Source organism: Balaenoptera acutorostrata, chromosome 15, assembly GCF_949987535.1.
Source record: "Balaenoptera acutorostrata chromosome 15, mBalAcu1.1, whole genome shotgun sequence".
NCBI lineage: Eukaryota > Metazoa > Chordata > Mammalia > Artiodactyla > Balaenopteridae > Balaenoptera > Balaenoptera acutorostrata.
This window is the reverse complement of record NC_080078.1, coordinates 3,453,950-3,462,967: the sequence shown is the minus strand read 5'-3', so window position 1 is coordinate 3,462,967 and position 9,018 is coordinate 3,453,950.

Here is a 9,018-nt window from a genome sequence, read left to right as displayed (position 1 = left end):
TGCTGAGTCATATGGTAACTCCAGGTTTAACGTTTTGTGTGTGCGGCAAAATGCACACAACATAAAATCTCTCATTTGAATCATTTTAAAGTGTACACTTCAGTGGCATCAAGTAATTCACAGTGTTGCGAAACCATCACCGCTATCGAGTTTCAGAACTTTTTCATCACCCCAAACTGAAACCCCACCCATGAAGCACTCACTGCCCCCTAATCCCGTCCTCCCCCCTCCCCCCCACCCCTTGCCCTCCCAGCCCCTGGAAATCATTCACCTCCTTGCTGTCTCCATGGATTTGCTATTGCGCGTATTTCACAGAAATGGAATCACACCATGTGTGTGTCCTTTTGAGTCTGGCTTCTTTCACTTAGCATCATGTTTTCAAGTTCAACCACATTCTAGCATGTATCAGTACTTGATTCCTTTTATGGAGGAATAAAATCTACTGTATGACAAATGAACTTATCTACGAAACGGAAACAGTCTCACAGACGCAGAGAACAGACCCGTGGTTGCCAAGGGGAAGGGGGTGGGGGAGGGATGGATGGGGAGTTTGGGATTAATTAGCAGATGCAAACTATTATACATAGAATGGATAAACAACAAGGTCCTACTGTAGAGCACAGGGAATGAGATTCAACGTCCTGTAATAAACCATAATGGAAAAGAATATGAAAATGAATATATGTATATGTGTAACTGAATCACTTTGCTGTACAGCAGAAATTAACACATTATAAATCAGCTATACTTCAATCAATTAAAAAAATCTACTGTATGAGAGTGAAGTAAGTCAGAAAGAGAAAAACAAATACCGTATGCTAACACATATATATGGAATCTAAAAAAAGAAAATGGTTCTGAAGAACCTAGGGGCAGGACAGGGATAAAGACACAGACGTAGAGAATGGACTTGAGGACACGGGGAGGGGGAAGGGTAAGTTGGGATGAAGTGAGAGAGTGGCATGGACATATATACACTACCAAATGTAAAATAGCTAGCTAGTGGGAAGTAGCCGTATAGCACGGGGAGATCAGCTCGGTGCTTTGTGACCAACTAGAGGGGTGGGATAGGGAGGGTGGGAGGGAGACGCAAGAGGGAGGAGATATGGGGATATATGTATACATATAGTTGATTTACTTTGTTATACAGCAGAAACGAACACAACATTGCTAAGCAATTATACTCCAATAAAGATGTTAAAAAAAAATCTACTGTATGGATACATCACATTTTGTTTATCCATTTATCAGTAGATGGGCACTTGGGTTGTTTCCACACTTTGGCTGTTGTGAATAATGCTGCTATGGACATTAGTGTACACGTTTTTGTTTCAGCTCCTGTCTTCAGTTCTTTTGGGTACCTACCTAGGAGTGGAATTGCTGGGTTGTGTGGTCATTCTAGTTAAAGGCATTTGCAACCTAGAAGAGGGCTCTCACCAGAACTCGGCCATGCTGCCACCCTGATCTGGGACTTCCAGCCTCCAGAGCCGGGAGAAATAAATTCCTGTTGTTCAAAAGCCACCCAGTCTATGGTGCTTTGTTAGAGCAGCCTGAAAGGACTAAGACAGTTTTGCCTGTCTTTGAACTTGATCTGAATGGACTCGTACAGCACATACAGTCTAACTTTGCTCAGTGTGGTGTATGTGAGGCTCACACATGTTGTCGGAACAGGCTTTGTTCACTCTCACTGCTGTATCGTATTTCATTGTTATAGCCTATACACCCATGCTACTTACCCATTCACCGTTGACAGACATTTGAGTTGTTTCCAGCTTTTGCCTGTTGTAAGTAAAGCTGCAGTGACACGCTTGAACGGTTCTTTGGGTGGGTCCATGCCCTGCTTCCTCTTGCGGATTAGTGAGCTGGCTGGGGCATGGGGAATGTGTATAATTAGCTACAGCAGGCACTACCAAATAGACTTCCCAAGTAGCTGTACCGTGCTGTGCTCCCATGTGATGGGAGAGAGTTTACTTTTGCCCAACCTGGTATCGCACTGTAATTTTTCTTGTCATTTCCTGGATGGTTAGTGCCGTGAAGCACCTTTCCATATGCCAATTTCCCACTTAGTATTATCTGCAACACTCACTATAATCCTGAGAGGTTAGTGCTCTTGGGTCCATTGCACCGAGGACAGAGGCCAGTGGCCTGTCCGAGGGTGGGCAGCTGGGAAGCGCTGGATCCCGGGTCTATTCAGATAACAGAGTGAGTTCTCACCCTCTGTTCTGTAGAGAAGGCTTGATTCCAGGAGAGGAAAATGTTCTTTTCCCCTGTCAAACTGGAGGAAGAACTCAGATGAGCACCTGACAAGTTCAAGCTGGGCAATGCATGGGTTAAGAAGGCTTTTTCTGGGAGCGGGCTTGGTCAGCGGTGGCACGGATACTGATGTTAGCCGACGCTGTTATTTTTATGGGAAAGTGCATCCAAGTTCCACGCCGGGGACTAGGAATGAAGCCTGGGGTCCGGCCTGGGGAAGCACATCTCTGTTCCCAAAGAAAACAGCACAGCTTGAGTAAGTGCAAATCCTGGAAATGATGACAGCCTCTCGCAAGCTTGTTGCAAGCGACTCGCTCTGTTTGCAAAACCGGATCCACAGGCATGTGTGGAAGATAAGAGGCGTGCTGCTCTGGGTCTCAGGTTACCAAAACTCCAAGTTAATGGAATCCATTCTCTCCTCCGTTTTAGGTCCGGGTCCCCAGAAGCAAACCCTGAGATGAGGGTTTATGTGCAGGTCACTTACGTGGGTCGTGGTCCCAGGGAGGTCTGCAGGGGAGACCTGGAGGCCAAGCGGGCCAGGACTTCTGGGCTGGCATCGGCAATTCGAAAGCATCCTTGGCCTCGTTTTCCAGAGGAAACCAAGGCGATCAGCACATCGTGGAACGATTTATCAATGCCTTGGAGCCAGATGAAGTTGATGTGTGATTCCAGCGAGGCGGGCAGCCTCCCATCTCCCCATTTCTGAAACGGAGACACCCAGGAAAAGCTAGGAGGTCAAAGTCTAGACTCAAGGTCCTCGTGTCGCAGTAGGGCGAGGCTATCCGAGCTCCCCCATGTTCCCATGACTCTTTTCACCAAGAGGTGAAAGCACCAAGGGATGCTTAGCTTTGGATGGCCTGCACCTGAGCTGCTCTGCCTGCCCACGCAGAGATCAAGGGGTTTTCATCTCCCAGGTGAGCCCTCGGACGAGGACCGACAGGTGTGAGAATATGAAAGCCCAGCTCCCTTGCCCGAGTCTGGACAAACCCTGAGGTGTAACCTACTTTCCAGAGGCCTGGACTTTGCCCCAAAGTCCTGCCTTCCCTTGGCTGCTCTGTCTCCCCTGCGGATCTCCTGGGAACCGCGACCCACATAAATGACTAGCACACAAGTCCTCGCCTCAGGGAAGCACGGATTCCTGGTCGCCAAACCCTGTACCTCGGCCCGTTGACACAGCCCATCCAGGGGTGCTGGTTTTCCTTGGTAACAACACAACACCTGTGATTCCAGGCAGTTCTGGAGTGAACGTTATACCTGGAGGTGGCGATGCAGGAACCTGGGGGTTTCCTCCCCTTCCCCCCTCCAAGCCCTTGCCTGTCCAAAGCACATGTGGATTTCTCTGTTGTGACACTTGTGTGTTGGACTCATATGTGTACGGAAAGGGAGCAAACCACGAGTGGATTTCCCAAAGGGACCCCATCCGCATCATCACCACCAGGTCAAGCACCAGAACCTTACCAGCACCCCAGCAGAGACCCTGTGTGCCCTTTCGGTCACCACCCAGGCACCCCTAAGTGCTATCCGGACTTCTGACACCATAGCTGAGCTTTGCCTGCCGTTTACATTCCACACAAATGAAATCACACAGGACGTTCCTTTTTGTGGCTGTCTTCACGTACCTAACATTACTTTGACGAGGTTTGTCCATATCCTGGTTCATTTGAGTTGCTGTCTGGTATCCACTCTGTGAATATACAGTTTATTTATCCTTTCTATTACTGATGGACATTGGAGCTCTTCCTAGTTTTGTCTCTTACAAAGGCCGTGCCCACCAATGTTCTAGAACATGTTTCTGGGTGCATGTATGTATGTGTGCTGTTGGGCACACACCCAGTGGAATTGCTGGGTCACGGGTATTTTCTTTTTTAAGTTTTTTTGATGTAGACCATTGTTTAAAAGTCTTTATTGAACTGTTACAGTATCGCTTCCGTTTTTTTTTTTTAATTTATTTATTTATTTTTGGCTGCGTTGGGTCTTTGTTGCTGCGCGCGGGCTTTCTCTAGTTGTGGCGAGTGGGGGCTACTCTTCGTTGCGGTGCACAGGCTTCTCATTGTGGTGGCTTCTTTTGTTGCGGAGCACAGGTTCCAGGCGTGCGGGCTTCAGTAGTTGTGGCTCACGGGCTCAGCAGTTGTGGCGCACGGGCTTAGTTGCTCCACAGCATGTGGGATCTTCCCAGACCAGGGATCGAATCCATGTCCCCTGCATTGGCAGGCGGATTCTTAACCACTGCGCCAGCAGGGAAGTCCCATTGCTTCTGTTTTATGTTTTGGTTTTTTGGCCACAGGGTATGTGGGATCTTAGCTCCCCGACGAGGGATCCAACCCACACCCGCTGCATTGGAAGGCAAAGTCTTAACCACTGGACCACCAGGGAAGTCCCATGGGTCATGGGTATTTGTATGTCCAGCTTGAGTAGATGCTGCCAAACAGTTTCCAAAGTAGGGGGTGTATCAATTCACACCCCGCCCCCGCTCCCCGGTAGTGCATAGTTCCTGGTTCCTCCATAACCTCACTGACGTTGGTATTTGGAACTTCCATTCTGCAACCCAATCAGAAAGGATGGGATCATTCACTTGAGTATTCTCCACCCTCAGGGCTGCTGCTGGTCCTTACATCCCTTCTGTATGAATTAGAAGAAGGACATCCCTGCCTTAAGACACTTTATATCCATCTGTTGAGAATTTTTGTGATGTGCTGTGCTGTCAGAGCGTGACATGCTACTGCCCTCTGCTGGACAACGGTTGACATTCATAGTACAAATCTTGGATACCTGGGATCGTAAAGGCAGCCTCTCAGGTGGGGGGCCCTTGGGCAGTGCACTCCCTGGACGACCGCACATGGTGACCCTGGCCACTCTCCTCTCCTGTTCACACATGCTGGAGGTGATGGTGAGTACTGGATGGAGGAGGCTTAATGAAATCTCACAAGGTGATGGCTCGCGAGCTGAATCTGGTGTGCAGTTTATGTTTTACTTGACTCACAGTGTAAAAAAAAAAAAAAAGAGCTAAAATTTTAAAATTATTTATTTTAAAATTATTGATTTTAAAATTTGGGAGATTTTAAGTAAAAATCTGAAAAATCAGAGAAACTAGAAAAAGTGGGCCCTCATCCTCAAATTATGACCTAGAGGCAGATCTGCTCGGGTCTGCACTTAGCCTCAGTCTCTACCACGCCGCGCTGTCCCCAACCCCAAAGCCTCTGTCAGTTGGCAGCAGCGAGACCAAAACAGCAAGCCAATGCAGTGCCAGATCCCCAGCCCCTCCACCCAAAGCGCTGTCACTTATTTATGGTTAACTGCCTTGCTGCTGTGTGGATATACCTTTGTGATCACTGTTTTGACATTGATAAGGGAAGGAAAAACCATCCCAAGCTGACCATTAGAGTGTGAGATAAAATAACTCCACTCTTCTGCGTACTGGAGTAAAAATCCCATCTGATAAGGTCTCTATGGAACAGTAGGGTTTTAACGACTAGAGTTTACTGACAGCCCTGCCCAAAGGGGCTGGTGCTTTACGAGCTGGTGACTGAGAAGTGAAGCACGAGGGGTGGGGCAGGAGGGGCTGGGATGAGCAGGTGAAGGGTGAGCAGGTGGCATCTAGAACTTTCTCAGAAAAGCTCTGGTGTCCCAGGAATCAGGGCTGGGGCAGCAGCCTAGCAAGTTAGGGGGCTGAGACTGAGTTGAAAATTCCTCATCTGTATGTTACATAGTTAAACTAGTTTCTTGATTAACTCAAGAATTTTTCACTTATCTGTATATCTTACCAATTTTTAAAATCTAGTGCCTAAATCAACTACCTCTGAAGTAGCTGTCTTATCATTTTGGTTACACGTGAATGATCACCTTACCCGTGTTTACTGGGCACTTACTCTGTGCCACGTGCTGTATCACCTCATTTAATCTTCACAGTGATGCTCTCTGCCCTAATGCAGACACTATTACCAGCTCCATTTTGTAGACTTATTTTACAGACAAGCAAACTGAAGTCCAAAGAGGTTAAACAGTTTGCCTAAGATCACGCTACGTGGGAGGGGCTGGGTTTGAACCCAGATCTTCCTGCTTGCAGGACTCAAGCTCTGGACGCTTCTGCTCAGACACCATCTGACTTAGAAGCAGAACCTCTTCCTGGGTGGCGCCAGATAAAATCTAGGTTGGAAACCAGAGCTTTGTGATCATTACAGATGTGTTAGTGCGTTACCTCTGCCCATGTAAGGTCTTTCTCGGAGATGCGGGTCTTTCTGATCTTTGACGTTATGAGCTTTGAGACCTCGTGGGCGGAAGACCACTGATGTGCTACCCCACCTTCTTCTTACAGGAGGCCCCGGGGGACAGGGGCTGAGGCTCTGTACAAGGTCACAGGGCCCGTCCGTGGGGGAACCCGAACTGGGAGCTTGGGTCCTGACTCATGGATTCCCCTCCCCCCCTCCCCCATGCTGAGTCTGAGCACGCAGCTCTGTAGAAAGGAGGGAAGCGACTACATCCCCACCAGCAGGACACGGGCTTCCCCTCCCCCGGAGAGGCCCTTGTCACACTGGCGGGTGCCAGCAGCCCTGATCCACGCGCGGCTTCTGCACGTGGTCCGCCTGCCCGGGGAGCCGCAGCTCGCGTTTGATTCCGGTCACGGGAGGCGGCCCCCGCCTGCACACTCGCTCCGGTAAATTCACTCCTGTCCTCGCCGCTGGGGCTCAGCTGGGATGTGGCGGCGGATGATCAGAGCTGCATTCCGCCCTCGCAGGAGGTTATGGTGAGGATCACACGAGAGTTTTGGGAAAACAGAACAACTCCGGGCGGGCACACAGCGTTATGAGGACAGAGGAGAGAAGCGGGAAGACGCAGGTGGGAGGGTGCCTTGGCTTTTCCTCAGGAGTCGTCTCCAGAGCCCAGCGGCGCCCCCTTCTCGCCCCTCTCACCCTGCAGGGGCTCACGGCTTCTGGGCCAGCAGGTGCGTGGGTCCTGAGCTCCCTGACACTTCGTTGCTTCACTTTTATTTGCCCCGGAGCCTTCCATTTAAGACAGCTGCCGGCCAGCTCAAACAAAAGCTTTTCTACGGCCGAGAAAGTGATTATTTGCACTGTGTGGGAGTCGCCATCCACGAGAACCAGCAGTTTCCCTCTGAGCAGAGAATGAGAGCCGTCTGAGCCTTCGGAGGGAGGGGGGCCACTAAGTGTGCAAAATCCTCCCGGGGGCAGAAGTCAAAACAGGTCGGATGTGCTTATTCATTTATTTTCCTCCTTAAAAAATATCACTTATTGATCACATACCTTGTCTTATGTATGAAGCCAACCCTCGGGGCCCAAAGTATAGGCAGAGATGGACACTCACACTAGTGACAAAGTACTGTAGGGGCACAGATGCGGGAAAAGCCGACCCTGCTGGGGAGGCGGGTGTTGGAATGTTCTGGAAACCAGGTAACATTGCACTAGGTCTTAAAGGATGTATGATTTTTTTCCAATTAGACAAAGGGACGGCATTTATGATGGAGGAACAGCATGTGCAAAGGCCCTGAGGCTGGAAAGTGCAGGGAGTTTGGGGGCATAAGGGTCACCTGGGTGACTAGAGCATGGGGAGCTTGGGCAGAAGAGGGGGCGAAATCGGCTGTGAAGAGCCTCAAGATGTGGTGAGGGAGGGACCCTTATTGCTCTTTTCCTCATATTTCCATAGAAAGGAGGGCTATTTGTCTCTGGGAGGGAAAAACACTGTACAGGGCAACATTCTCTGTGCCCCTTGCAGAAGGAGGACGACCCTTCTGATTGGTAGGCTGAGCTGAAAGTGAGTGATTTACCGTCCTCGGATGTGAAAATAGATTATTTGGGGTTCGCCCATGCCGACATACACCATGTTCGCACTCTCAATTGCATAGAATGTGATTTCTATTTCAGTGGTTGCCTTCCATCTCCAGACAGAACTCTGAAAGTGTCCAAGTGATCTTAGAAACTGCATAATTTTATCTGCCTGCTGAATATTCCAGAAGCTTCAGGGAAGCAAGTGTGCGCTGTGGATTGTGGTGAAGAGGTACGCATTTTCATGTATGGATCCGAGAGTGACCCTGGATCTGACACAAGCAGGGCAGGGAGTCTCTGACTTGGATGTTTCTGTCCTGTCCCACAGTCCATACAGCGCAGCCCCACAGAGAGCGGGGCAGGGATGGGGCGCAGACTCAGTACTGGGTCCTCCGGGTACCTTGTGGAAACATCGTCTTGGGTGCTGTCTCTAGTTCAAAACAAACCAAGGAGCTCCCTGCAAGGGAGGAATTTTTCTCCTAAAATGTAAAAGTAGAGTCTTAAGTGTTCAAAATCTGAGTGAGGCTGCCAGGCACATAGGTGGTGCTCAAGAAATATTTACAAAATAAATGAATGAGGAGAATTCCCTGGAGGTCCAGTGGTTAAAACTCCGTGCTTCCACTGCAGGGGGCATGGGTTCCATCCCTGGTCGGGGAACTAAGATCCCGCATGCCTCGTGGTGTGGCCAAAAAAAAAAAAAAAAAAAAAAAACCCAAACAAAAATACTCCAAACAAACAAACAAATAAAAACCCTTAAAAAAATGAATGAGTACGTAAGTCTAGTCTTTCAAACCTGCCCAGGTTCAAGAGGAAGGGACACGGCCCCCATCACACCACAGGAAGAGTGTCAAGGTAATATTTTAAGAAGAGCAGTTGGGATGGGAGATACGGCTGTGGCCACTTTTGGAGAACAAAACCTGCCATAACACTGGAGGGAGGTAGTTACACGAGGGGGTCAAAAGATTTGGAAGAATCCTCTGCCAATCCC